The sequence below is a fragment of the Mya arenaria genome, chromosome 11 (assembly GCF_026914265.1).
Source record: "Mya arenaria isolate MELC-2E11 chromosome 11, ASM2691426v1".
Taxonomy (NCBI): Eukaryota; Metazoa; Mollusca; class Bivalvia; order Myida; family Myidae; genus Mya; species Mya arenaria.
The window spans coordinates 48,970,839-48,986,040 of record NC_069132.1 but is presented as its reverse complement, the minus strand read 5'-3'; the positions used below and the strand labels follow the sequence as shown (position 1 = coordinate 48,986,040).

Below are 15,202 nucleotides of genomic sequence, written 5' to 3'. Positions count from 1 at the left end.
TTTACATATATGTTTATATGTTTGTATATGTGATTATTTCAACTTTCAAGATACTATACATACAATTCATTCTACAAGTTTACGACATGTTTAATGGTGTTTAGTGCGTTTAGTGTTGATTGTGTAACATTGCCTTTGCTGCCATCTAAAACTGTCCACATTGTTTTTATGTTGAATATTATTGTTATGGCAATAACTGCCTTAAATAAATCAGATGACTTTAACAACATTGACTTGTACTTTTTTGTCAGTATGTGCGCCTGCGTGTGTACCTGTGCGGTGTGTGTGTCATTGTAAAGCTAATGTGCACTTATTTATAATCGTCCGTGGTTTTAAGCACAAGCGATTTTTTAAGAAATTTCATAGCCTTAGTGTCATCATGGACCTAGGTCCGTGGTGTCATCAGCGCGCAAAATCTTAAACATTGACCACTACTCGAAACCATTCAACTTAGTACACTTGTTGCCAGAGACAATGCATATGTAGCAAAGCCCATAACTTTTAATTATTGTTTAGTTTTGCCCTTTTTTGACTGAAAACAAGAACAACAACAATTGACACACAAGTGTACTGGCAGAGTGTTGGAATACAGGTACGCTTACAGTGCTCTTGTACGTTCTTTATTGCACTATTCAGTATTCAGGACTCTTGTTAATTCTTGAACAACATCGGTCATTAAAGATAACAGCAAAGCCTTTATTGAACTACATGTATTTAGTATTCAGTGTTCTTGAACATCGTTGGTCATTAAAGATAACAGCAAAGCCTTTATTGAACTATTTAGTATTCAGAAACATTGCATATTCTTGGATATTATAGATATCAACAAAACCTTTATTAAGCAATTCAGTATTCAGTGCTCTTGTACATTCTTGGACATTATAGATAACAGCAAAGCCTTTATTGAACTATTTAGTATTCAGAAACATTGCATATTCTTGGATAATTATAGATATCAACAAAACCTTTATTAAGCAATTCAGTGTTCAGTGCTCTTGTACATTCTTGGACATTATAGATAACAGCACGGACCTATAAACCATAGGTCCGTGGTGATATGAAGGAAAGTGTTTAGTTGTTGGCTTCATTCTTACACGGACAGTCGAAATGACAACTTCAAAACTATTAGAGTTTGAATATAGTTCTCCAAGCATGCTATTCTTTCAAGACAGACTTAAAACTTTCGACATGTGGTCACCTCAAATAGAACCAAACAAGTTCCAATTATCTTCAGCAGGATTTTATTATACTGGCAGAAATGACATAGTCGAGTGTTTTTCTTGCGGTTTGCGATTACATCAGTGGCAGAAAGGAGACGAGTCGTTGTTAGAACATAGAACACATTCTCCAAGTTGTTTATTTTTGAACATAATTGGACATAATAAAAACGACATTTCATGGCAGCATAAGGACACCCGATCTTCGTCCTCCAATAACTCATCCAGAGCACCATGGACGTGGACCGAACCTCTGGCAGGTTTTCAATATGGCGATATCCCCGGATGATCTGAAAATTCAAATTTGAATTTTTCCGTTATAATTTTTCCGTTACCATATATGTAACTATAAAAGACATACAACATAGCACAAACATTCAGTGTTTCATAGACATTTGATGTGATCATATCGCAGCAGAGAAACTTAACATGGATTGCAGTGAAACTATCTCAAGATATTTATGAAAAGGAGCATTGTGACTCCAAAACAAATGTTATGGACACTACAGATATTTATACTCCAGTTTATACAAGTGTCGCGCTAATGAAATCGTACTTTGACTTTGTATATGCGAAGGCACTGTGTGAGGTTATGGGTATGGTGACTAGACAACTTTGCTATGGTTGCCAGATGGATCTCCCATCTCAAAAAGATCACCATTGTATCATGGATACAGACCCTGATGACGATGAACATAAAATAGAACGTTACTTTAGTGACATGCTAAACGCAGTTAATGAAAAAAATATACTACAAAGTTGGGAAGAAATTGTGCGCATTTCAAACATTCCCTCTGAAATGATTGATTTACACAAACTTTTGCTAGAGAGCAATGACTATCTACAGATAATGAAAACCGAGCGGTCTTGTGAAAAAATGAAAAGAGTGGTGTTGACAATCAATCGCATTGAAGATCGACTGTTTCGTCCATCACGTTGAGCAAAAGAATATTTACAACACAACAAAATGGACATATTATGCAATGTTGTATGTGTTTTACTGCATTTTTTCTTCAAAAGAAGAATTCATGAGAAATTAAGAACTCTGGCATTGTGTGGCGTAAAATGACTTGTTATATTTATTACTTCACGAATTTCCTTTTTGCATGTTTCAAATAAATATTTAATTCACTTTATGTACATGTATGTCATTGTATGTATATGCTTGTATGATCATATGCTGACTTATTTTATACATGTTTAGTTTCAAATAAATGTATTTATATCTATACATGTTTTCATTTCCTTGCTTTAGTTTAATTAACAACCCATATGTCCCATAATATAAACTACTTACAACGATGATCATGTTTAATCATGGATAAAACGCAGAAGGAACATATCCTATCACAATATTATTTCGATTCTAAAAACGCAGGCAGCTTTTTGGGTGCAAAAAAGTTACACAGGATATTAAACCAAAACTATCCAAGAGTATTTACTACTTATTTCATACAGAAATGGCTCAACAATCAAGATTCGTATGCCATTCAACGTCAGGCGAGACATACATATAAAAGACCACGTGTTGAAGTGGCGGGTATGAACGATCAGGGTGATATGGATTTAATGGCAGTTGATAACATTGCTAAATACAATGATGGAGTTAAATACCTACTCATTGTTATAGATATATTTTCACGTTTTCTATCCGTTCGACCCTTAGTTAATAAAAAATCTAACACGGTATTGTCAGCAATCAAGGATATTCTTAGTGTTCATAAGTTTAAAAAGTTAAGAACGGACCGAGGTTCTGAATTTATCAATCGTGAATTAAAAGCGTTTATGCAAAAGAAGAGAGTTTACTTGTTTAATACACAAAGCACCGTTAAAGCAAACTATGCAGAGCGAGTCATTCGTACCCTTCGCGGTATGATATTTAGAATGTTAAGATATCAGCGAAATTATAGATATATATATAGATCACCTTCAAGATATTGTTAATAGTTATAATAATTATCTTCAGCAGGATTTTATTATACTGGCAGAAATGACATAGTCGAGTGTTTTTCTTGCGGTTTGCGATTACATCAGTGGCAGAAAGGAGACGAGTCGTTGTTAGAACATAGAACACATTCTCCAAGTTGTTTATTTTTGAACATAATTGGACATAATAAAAACGACATTTCATGGCAGCATAAGGACACCCGATCTTCGTCCTCCAATAACTCATCCAGAGCACCATGGACGTGGACCGAACCTCTGGCAGGTTTTCAATATGGCGATATCCCCGGATGATCTGAAAATTCAAATTTGAATTTTTCCGTTATAATTTTTCCGTTACCATATATGTAACTATAAAAGACATACAACATAGCACAAACATTCAGTGTTTCATAGACATTTGATGTGATCATATCGCAGCAGAGAAACTTAACATGGATTGCAGTGAAACTATCTCAAGATATTTATGAAAATGAGCATTGTGACTCCAAAACAAATGTTATGGACACTACAGATATTTATACTCCAGTTTATACAAGTGTCGCGCTAATGAAATCGTACTTTGACTTTGTATATGCGAAGGCACTGTGTGAGGTTATGGGTATGGTGACTAGACAACTTTGCTATGGTTGCCAGATGGATCTCCCATCTCAAAAAGATCACCATTGTATCATGGATACAGACCCTGATGACGATGAACATAAAATAGAACGTTACTTTAGTGACATGCTAAACGCAGTTAATGAAAAAAATATACTACAAAGTTGGGAAGAAATTGTGCGCATTTCAAACATTCCCTCTGAAATGATTGATTTACACAAACTTTTGCTAGAGAGCAATGACTATCTACAGATAATGAAAACCGAGCGGTCTTGTGAAAAAATGAAAAGAGTGGTGTTGACAATCAATCGCATTGAAGATCGACTGTTTCGTCCATCACGTTGAGCAAAAGAATATTTACAACACAACAAAATGGACATATTATGCAATGTTGTATGTGTTTTACTGCATTTTTTCTTCAAAAGAAGAATTCATGAGAAATTAAGAACTCTGGCATTGTGTGGCGTAAAATGACTTGTTATATTTATTACTTCACGAATTTCCTTTTTGCATGTTTCAAATAAATATTTAATTCACTTTATGTACATGTATGTCATTGTATGTATATGCTTGTATGATCATATGCTGACTTATTTTATACATGTTTAGTTTCAAATAAATGTATTTATATCTATACATGTTTTCATTTCCTTGCTTTAGTTTAATTAACAACCCATATGTCCCATAATATAAACTACTTACAACGATGATCATGTTTAATCATGGATAAAACGCAGAAGGAACATATCCTATCACAATATTATTTCGATTCTAAAAACGCAGGCAGCTTTTTGGGTGCAAAAAAGTTACACAGGATATTAAACCAAAACTATCCAAGAGTATTTACTACTTATTTCATACAGAAATGGCTCAACAATCAAGATTCGTATGCCATTCAACGTCAGGCGAGACATACATATAAAAGACCACGTGTTGAAGTGGCGGGTATGAACGATCAGGGTGATATGGATTTAATGGCAGTTGATAACATTGCTAAATACAATGATGGAGTTAAATACCTACTCATTGTTATAGATATATTTTCACGTTTTCTATCCGTTCGACCCTTAGTTAATAAAAAATCTAACACGGTATTGTCAGCAATCAAGGATATTCTTAGTGTTCATAAGTTTAAAAAGTTAAGAACGGACCGAGGTTCTGAATTTATCAATCGTGAATTAAAAGCGTTTATGCAAAAGAAGAGAGTTTACTTGTTTAATACACAAAGCACCGCTAAAGCAAACTATGCAGAGCGAGTCATTCGTACCCTTCGCGGTATGATATTTAGAATGTTAAGATATCAGCGAAATTATAGATATATATATAGATCACCTTCAAGATATTGTTAATAGTTACAATAATTCCCCTCATCGGAGTTTGGATGCTTTAAATATGAAATTGGTGATTTGGTTAGATTAAGTTACACGAAACATCCCTTTAGAAGAGCTTATCAACAACAATATACTACAGAAGTTTTTAAAATAAAGAGCAAGATTTTCAAACAAGGTTTTCCATTGTATAAGATCATAGACTTGAATAAAGAACCAATATCAGGTTATGTGAATCAAAATGAAATAATTCCTGTTGATAAAGATGCAGACAGTCTTTGGTATGTTGATAAAGTTTTAAAAAAGAGAAAAGTCAAAGGGAAATTAGAGTATTTTGTTCGATGGGAAAAATTTCCAAAATCATTTGATAGCTGGATTGATGCAGATCAAGTTCAAAAACAATAATAATGGAACGTTATGTGTTTGTGAGAGACAATGAGAGCAATGATATTTTTATTGGTAATAAACCGTATAGCTTTAAAGTGCAGTTGAAGTTACCACTTCATTTTGATGGATATTGGAAAGTAGCTTTAAAAGAAATCTGTTTACAAACAGACTATAAAGTTAAAAAGAAGGATTTAACTGACACCATATTTATTTATTCGAATATATCTAAAGAAAGCATTGTAAATGGCAGTGAACATGCAATACTGAGAAGAGTAGAAAAAAAATACGATAAAAAATGGAGTTATGTGTTTGATACTCCATTTTATTTACCATTAAATAAAACAGAGTTTCAGGAAATGGAATTTGATATAAAGACAGAAGACAACAATTTTGCAACATTTGTTGATTCACCGGTCTACCTCACACTTCACTTCAAACGTTACTCATTTTACCCTTATTATGAATCTCTCTAAGTTGTATGTACCAAACCCAGAAAAATGGATTAATTACTTTAAACAAAATAAATCACAGGTTGGGAAAGGATTTGCCATACCTCATAAAGCTTCCGCAGAGAGCAGCGACTTGACATTGAACGGGACTTCCCCCACACAGCAAATTGTAAATCAAGCGAAAAGCGAACTGAAACGAGAAGGTATAAAAACACCTGAAGTATCATCTTTTTCGCATACATCATCCAATCAGTCACACGTTAAAGGTTCAATCAAAAAGGTAAAACAGCACAGAAAGACAGCGAAAATAGATCAAAATACCACCAAAAAAAACGTTAAAAAAGGATTGAAAAAAGCACCAAAATCCGTGAAAAAGACATCAAAAACTACAGAAAAAACCTTAAAAAACGGTGCTACAAAAGTGAACAGAAAAACTTCAAGACCAGTCCAGGACATATTCACTTATTAAAAATGTCATACTTTTTACAAGATGGATTTTCTGAGGGTGTTCCAAATGTACTATTATTATTTGGTTTACCACCTACACAAGTTGCTGTCAGTGATGTGCATTACCAAGAAATTCGACCTTTATCACAAGTGTCAGATGATACTCCTATCGAGTTCCAAATAAGTGGACAAAATTCAATGGACTATCTCGATCTTCGAGGAACACAATTATGTGTGAAATTAAAAGTTACAAATCCAGATGGTAGTGATATTACAAGTGTTAAAGTGGGACCTGTAAATTTATTCTTACAAGCATTATTTTCAGCCACTGAAGTCTCATTACAAAACAAAGCTGTAATTTCTTCAAATTACAATCCATATAATGCAATGATTCAGACTTTGTTACACAGCGGTCATGATGCTAGCCATTCGCAATTATTATCTCAATTATATATTAAAGATGATAATGACAGTACTGGAGCAGCTGTTACGGATGCCAGCGCTGGTAATAATGGTCTCTTTTTAAGATCAGAATACATTAAAGGCTCCAAGATTCTGGAGCTTCAAGGACCAATATATCACAGTTTATTTACTATTAAACGCTATTTACTAAATCAAATTGAAATTATACCGAAGCTCTCCAGCATTTTGTTTATCAGCAGGGGATGCATCTCCCAACTATAAAATAAAGATTATAGACATTTACTTACTAGCAAAGAAGGTAAGAGTCAATCCAGCTCTTATTGTAGCCCATGCAGTTGTTGAAAAACAGCACAGCTAAATATCCATTTGACAGAGTAGAGTGTCGATCGCAAAGTCTTGCTGCTGGAAGTACAATGTTTACATAGGATAATTTGTTTCAAGGACAAAAACCAAACAAAGTAGTTGTGGCATTTGTAAAATCAAAGGCTTTATCTGGTGATTATAAATCCAATCCATTTCATTTCTTAAACTGTAATATTCAAAGCATATGTTTATATGTGGATGGTGTTCCAGTGTGGGGTAGCCCATTAAAATTAAATTTTGATGCATCTGAAGGGCAATCTTTTATGAGAGCCTACACAAACATGTTTCTAACAAATGGACAGTGGGGCAAAAACATAGGACTGGATATAAATAGAGAGGACTTTGCCAAATCATCAACACTTTTTTCGTTTCAGTTAGAACCAAACTTTTTGGATGACAACACATTTCTTTCTCTTGTTAAAACAGGCAATGTGCGTTTAGAGGTTCAGTTTAAGACATCATTGACAGATACAACAAGTTGTATTGTACATAGTAGCTCTCCTGCTTTTTTTCAAATCAATTCACAAAGAGACATAATTACAGAATGAATACATCCCAAATTCAGTGTTGTTTAGATTGTTTCCCTTTGCTAAGAAAGTCTGTACTTGGTGTTTATGCAGCAAATGAACTTCCTACAGAAATGAATATTCCATGTGGATTTATAGCAAATACAGATAATCATACAAAGACAGGAAGGCATTGGTGTGCCTTTTACTTTCCAAACTCTACCACCATAGAATATTTTGAGTTATGGAATGCCTGTCATTTACTTTAATGACTATTTCCCTCAATACACATCAAATTTTTCATCACTTATAACAAATTCAAAGCAATTACAAAGTTTGTATAGTGATGTGTGTGGAATGTACTGTTTATTTTCCTTGATTCATAGATTGAATGGTGTATTGTTTTATGATATTGTAAATATGTTTTCCAATGATGTTCATAGTAATGATTTATGTGTATACAATTATGTCAGTAGCATGTTTAATAACTGTGTACAAAATCAATGTGTTTTTAACCAATCATGTAGAGCATTAAAAAAAAATGTATAACTACATTAAAAGTGTTGTTGTTTTTCAATCTTAAGATCATTTATATTGCTGAAGTCTTCGTATTAACATCATGACAAACACTGTTGTGAAATTTGAAAGTCCAGCTACTTGCATTATAGCTGGAGCGAGTGGAAGCGGAAAATCTACCTTTCTTTTTGAACTTTTTAAGAGTGCAAATTCCATGTTTAATGATGCTCCAAGAAAAATTATATACTGTTATTCAACTTATCAACCATTATATGACAGCATGAAAACACATGTGCAAAACATAGAATTCTTTGAAGGTTTACCATCTAAAGAAGATATGGATCTTTGGGCATACGACTCTGGATTTAAGATTTTAGTCATTGATGATTTAGTGCAAAAGGCTTCAGAAAGTATTGACATTGTGAACTTATTTACGATTTATAATCACCACAAAAAAAATTCAGTGTTTTTTGTGGTACAAAATCTGTTTTCTGGAGGAAAGTATTTCCGAACTATTAGTCTGAATAGTCATTACTTTGTATTGTTTAATAACCAGAGAGACCAACTTCAGATTCAAACACTTGCTCGTCAAATGTTTCCAGGTGGTTTAAAATATTTTATGGATGCCTATAAAAAAGCAACACAAAACAAATACTCTTACTTACTCGTTGATGTAAGCCCACATTCAAACAAGTTGTATAAATTGCGCACCAACATATTTCCCTCTCAGACATTGATTGTCTTTCGACCTGAAAAAGAAAAATATGAGAGAAAAAATGGAAAAGGAAAAGTATTTTTTAAAATTTCTCTTAAATTTCTCTTAAACACAAGTGAAAATCAACCAAAAATGCTGATAAAAGCATTAACAAAATCACAAATGAGTGTGATTGTGGAAGTGGTTTACAATATTCTCATTGGAAATCTAAAAATTTCTGACAATATCAAAAAGTCATTGAAAAGATATAGGAATGTCATTCGTAAGTTTGTGGTAAAAGGGCTATCACAAAAAAAGAGAAGAGCTCTCCTCCTAAAAAATTTTAAGCAATTTGTTTTATTAATACAACCTTGTGAGTCATGGCTCAAGAACAAGTATTGATTTCAAAATCAAAATATGAGGAAGGAATTTACAAAAAGTGATAACAATAACCAGTTTCATCATAAAAAATTGGAACAATCATCAATACATAATAAATTGAACGATGATACAAGAGATATTAAGGATACTTCACATCAAAAAGGAGGACAACTTTTAAATCCAAAGAAAAAAAAGTTTGTAAAACGATCAAATATTGTTTTTTGAAAAAGCATGGCCTACTACAAAAGATTTATTAGAAACAAAAGGTCGTAAAAGAACAACTACAAAGACAGAACAATCACCAAAGAAAAAAATGAAAATTGAGCTTAAAAAGACAAAAGCTATTGTTAGGAAAAAACCAACCCAAGAAAAGTGGATCGTTTACAATGTATAAGCGGGAAAAGGTAGAATATTTAAAGCATTTCTGACTTGAAGTGGGATCAGTTTAACATTAACCTTAAAACATGGATGATCAAAGTTTTAGTGATTACCTTACTTCAAAATATGCGCATGAATATGAGGAATATCAGAGACAAAAAAGGATAAAATTGGATTCAAAAATATTTGAGTGTGATACTTGTGGAAAACACTTTAAGAACAAGACTTCTTTGATATCTCATGCGCTCACACACAAAAGTTTTTACAATTGTGAAGTTTGTGGAGACAAATTGAAAAGAAAAGATTATCTTAAAAAACACTTGTCTAGAAAACATCAACAAACTGGTGGAAAAATAACTCCATATAATCAAATACCTCCAAGCAGCGACACCCAAAGCTCCTCTTCAACAAGCAATGTAGATCATACAACAGGACTTCTCACCACTTCACAACTTCAGAACGAGCACAGCTACAGTCAGCTATTTGCACCATCTTCTACTGCAAGAACACCGCTCTCTCCAAGTCCGCACCTTCAAAATGAACACAACTACAGTAAATTATCTACACCATCTTCGACTGCAAGAACACCATCATCAACACCAACTTCCACTGCAAGAACACCATCATCTACAACAATGAACCACAGTTATGAACATGCTATTAATGAAAACATTCAAGATTTCACCATACAACCAAATCAACATGAACAATATGATCTGCTGGCATTTTTTGCCAATGCCAATAAAAACATTCAAAATATTTTAGAAAAAAGACTTCAATTGTATCCTATTAAATGGTATTTATCAGTGCAGGTTGAGCTAGTGAAACACACAAAAGATGGAGACAATACATCAACTCCACATTTTAGATCTAAGAGTTATAGAAGGTTAAATTTGATAACATTTGATGAAGACAACTTAAATGAAGCATTTCAAAAAATGTTTGAAAGTTTTGAAAAGTACATAAGAGAAAGCTCTGGGTGGGTTCTCAAACAAGTATTAAGTATAACTGTGCACACTGTGAAATATTCTCCAGTGTCCGGATCTAGTTTTGTAGAGCTACCAAAGCCTCTTATTAACTATCAAAGTTTACTAAACATAAGAATTTTTGACCAAAAGTGCTTTCTATGGACTGGTGTTGTTTAGCATCTCTTCATCCCTTGGATTCCCCTCTGGTGAGTGATTATGAACAATTTGAAAATGAATTAAACACAAAAGGTCTGCTGTTTCCAATGTCATTGAATTAAATAAATCAATTTGAGAAGCAAAACCCATTTTTGTCTATAAATGTGTTTACTTTTGAAGACAATGATGTTCTTCCACTACGCATTACAAATTGCCAGAACAGACTCCATCATATTGACTTATTGCTTTTGCAATCAGAAAACAGTTCACATTATGTGCTTATAAAAAACATAAACAGGTTTCTTAGTCATGGTAAGAAAGGACATCGTGCATACTACTATTGTCGATATTGCCTCCATGGATTTAGTAAACAAAGTTTATTAGATGGTCACCTTTCATACTGTTAAGTCCATGATGCTCAAAAAATTGAACTTCCATCAGGAGCAGACTGCTTTCTTGAATTTAAAGATTATGAAAAAAACACTGCGTGTCCCTTATGTTATTGTGGCTGATTTTGAAACATTAAATAAACCAATAGAGACTAAAAACCAAACAGCTTCAACATCAAAAAATCAATTGTTAGAACCCTGTTCCTTTGGATATAAAGTTATTTCAACTGATTCAAAATTAACCAAAGATACTGTTATCTACAGAGGTCCAGATGCACCCAAAAAATTGTTAGAATGTCTTTTATGAGAAAGTCATGAAATACAGCAACATATGCAAAATATCATACCCCTAGTTTTAAAGGAAAGTGAAGAAAAACAGTTCGAACAAGCAAACACATGTTGTTTATGTCAAAAAGTATTTGGTAACAAGGGAAAGAAAGCAAGACATCATGATCACACAAGTGGGAAATACATAGGAGCTGCACATATGAATTGTAATTTACAATGTAAATAACCCAGTTTCATCCCAGTCATCTTCCACAATCTTAAAAATTTTGATGGTCACTTGCTTTGTCAAAGCATTGGTACATTTAAAAATTATAAAATCAATTGCATCCCACAGTCATTTGAAAAGTATATCAGTTTTAGTATTGGAAATCTTAGGTTTATTGACTCTTTGGGTTTTCTCCCTTCATCTCTTGGGACCCTTGTAGATAACTTAGCTCAAAATGGCCCACAGTCTTTCCATCACTTTCATTCAGAAATCAAAAATCATGGAAACCTCCTGCTAAGAAAGGGGGTTTATCCTTACGAGTTCATGACTGACTGGGATAAATTTGAAGATGCTGATCTTCCAGCAATAGAGAATTTTTACTCTTCATTGACTGAGGAAAATATATCAAAAGAAGACTATGAACATGCAAAGCAAGTATATCAAACATTTAAACTAAAAAGTCTTGGAGAATACCATGATCTCTATCTAAAAACAGACATATTGTTATTAGCTGATGTTTTTGAAAATTTTCGTGATATGGGATTATGTCACTGAAGTGTTATGGTTTAGACCCTTGTCACTTTTACACCAGTCCGGGATTGAGCTGGCAGGCAATGTTGAAAATGACTGAAGTCACTCTAGAGCTCATGACAGACTGTGAGACATTGATCAAATTTTATTTATCGAAAAAGGTATTCGAGGTGGTATTAGTCAAATATCAAATAGATATGTAGCCCTGTGGATATTTCAGCATTTAGTATAAAGTGTTGTCTGCTCCAGTTCTCATATTTTGTGTTGACTGCTACCTTTCCCCCTGATATTTGAGGTTTTTGTGAGAATAGCAATCTGCCAGGATTGCAGCTTTTGGCGCACTTTTAGAGCCTTATTATTTTAACTAGTTCCTGGAAGTATTTCCATGTTTGGTATGTATTAAATGAATTCAAGAGTGTTATTCTTTTAATTGCAATATGTTGTATTGGCTGTGCATTCTGTATTTTTGGAAGGTTTGGTAAATTCTGTTCTATCACAGTATTTCAAGATAGCAGCTCCTTTTAAGTAACCCTTTGCATGTGTTTCACTGTGTTCATAATTGTTTACAGTTAACAATTAACAGTTAACCACAGTGACCAGATTAACAGACACCATGGGTGAGAGATGAGAGACATGTATACAGTGAGAACACTCAGTTCCATAAACTTGTAAGTGTATCTGTAGTTGTTGTTGTCTTACATGTTTTATTGTTGTTGCCATTACTGTATTATCTTTGTAAGAAATGTTATTTATCTCATTAGTCGTTTGTTAATACGGGCCACTAAGCACATGCTTATTGTATGAGATAAACCTTTTCTTTAACCTTTTGTAATAACTAAATGTGATGATGCATTTAACTGATTACTGTTCATATTATATTTCAGTGTGTTGCTTCGTGCTTCATGTTGATTCATGATTTATCTGTATAGAAACGAAGAGAGTCAACTATGGAAAACAGCTTTTGTTAGTTATACACACTAGGACATAAAACGAACCTCGACCGGCTTGGTCTTATACTCACTATAACTATATGACCTTAATAAAGGTCAGGGTAAAGGCCAGACCATTATAGATACAAAAAAGCAAACAATGAGTATTTGAATGATTATGATCCTACAAAAGAAACCTCATTTCTAGCTTATTATGATGTCAATAATCTTTATGGTTACAGTATGTCACAACAACTACCAACAGGCTTCTTTAAGTTTTTAGAGAAGGAAGAAATTGATACTTTTGAACCTGAAAAAATACCAGAGGATGGATCTAAGGGGTATATTTTAGAAGTAGATCTAGAATATCCAAAACATTTACATGACAGTCATAACGACTACCCATTAGTTCCGGAACGTAAATTCACACCCAATGAAAAATTATCTCCTTATGCTCAACATGTGTTAAAACAATTACACAACAGTGAGGAACTTCCACCCAGAGCAAAGATTGAACAATTACCCACCACTTTAGAAAACAAACAGAATTATGTACTTCACTATCGCAACCTGCAACTGTAGCTACAATAATGAGCGATCAGGGATACTTTTTTATTATTTTGACATTTCATGTGTATCCCTGTAACGCTACAACTCTCTACCATTTAACACTGGGCGAAAGAATATATAGTAATATTATGCATCGATGTTGAATGATAATGATATAATTGTTCAAAATGTACCTGAAAGTGATCTTAACTGGGTTGGATTTGTCGTTAGAGTTGTTATTTTCACATAAATATACTCTGGGTCACGAAATGAGCGTAGCAGTCCACCATTTTTTTATACATGTTGATTTTTATCGAATAAATTTGTACCCATCCGTCAATGATTGTTAACCCTGTGCGCAGTCACAGTTATCCTCGCTTTTCTATGTATTGTGCAGAGCAACGCAACAGTGTTCAAAAATGGTGATACCTAATCATCATCATCATCATCATCATCACTAACATCATCATCATCAACTTCTCCCAACTTGACCCATCAAACACGTTAGCGTTCAGCGCATTGAAATGGTTGCATTTTTAATAGTGTTATTTAACCGAGCCTATTAACGACCAAAATATTCGAAATCCTCTACCCCGTTTCATACATGTACACAACCTGTCAGATTTGTCCTAGATTTACAGATTAATGGATACAATCGATGCATGTAAGTGCATTATGGTATCTGAACATGTTTTTTCGGCATAATGACATAAATAAATGTGTGTTTGATAGTAGGCAATAATATTTTCGTAGAAATTTGAATTTATAACAAAGATAATTTAAAAATTGTGGCCGCGAGGATCCTCTGCGCAAGGCCCGTTTGCTACTTTTTGCTGGGATGGTGGACGTCACCAGTCTGCCATAGTCTAAAAATCGTCAAAAGACTGGTTGACGGCCATTTAGGTGGACTACCTGCAACTGTATCTCCAACTCGGTCTAAAATTGAAAAAAATACATAGAGTATTAGAGTTCCAACAAGAGGCTTTCATGAAACCCTACGTTGAGTTCTACACCAAAATGCGACAACAAGCCAAGACTGCTTTCGAGAAGAACTTCTTCAAACTCATGAACAACTCGGTCTTCGGTAAGGTTTGTTTTTTTTGTTTTTTTGGGTTCGTGTTAATTATTGCATTGTTATTATTTTTGTATGACCTGCCCGTATGTAATTTATACAATACATTTATTGTCACTTCCATACCACTAATACTTATCTACAAAAACAACTGTTAAATAATTGTCAGGCGTGGTTTTACTTTTTGGTATTTCGGTCGGCCCAGTTGTCTATCCTAAATTATGATCGGACCTGCTTGAGGCCATCAGAATTATTAATGTCGTTCATCTTGGTCGTGATATTTTTTTTACTTTTATGTTATAAAAGGAATGGCAATATTACTATATTATAGTATATTCCATACTTTTTTAGGAGTCTATCATGAACTATTTTAATGCAACGTTTATAAATACGTTGAAACTGTTGTCTATCACAGATTATTTAGCTTGACGAAATAGGCTATTGAGCAAACAGATTTTAGGCTTAAAAGTATCACGTTTATG

General features: G+C 33.6%; 1 long non-coding RNA gene across 4 annotated transcripts; it reads right to left on the bottom strand.

Moving 5' to 3' along the window:
- Positions 1–1,339: 1,339 nt before the first annotated feature.
- On the bottom strand, positions 1,340–14,895 carry LOC128209220 (uncharacterized). 4 transcript variants are annotated; one of them, XR_008256959.1, is made up of 8 exons: positions 14,561–14,895; positions 13,627–13,669; positions 10,009–10,163; positions 8,846–8,929; positions 7,083–7,197; positions 6,030–6,115; positions 1,774–3,456; positions 1,340–1,507 (listed from the first exon to the last, which is right to left on the bottom strand). It is a non-coding gene; the product is annotated as an uncharacterized LOC128209220 (long non-coding RNA). The 4 variants fall into 4 exon arrangements; XR_008256957.1 differs by having other exon boundaries at positions 13,627–14,895; XR_008256958.1 differs by lacking the exon at positions 13,627–13,669 and having other exon boundaries at positions 13,843–14,895.
- Positions 14,896–15,202: the final 307 nt, after the last annotated feature.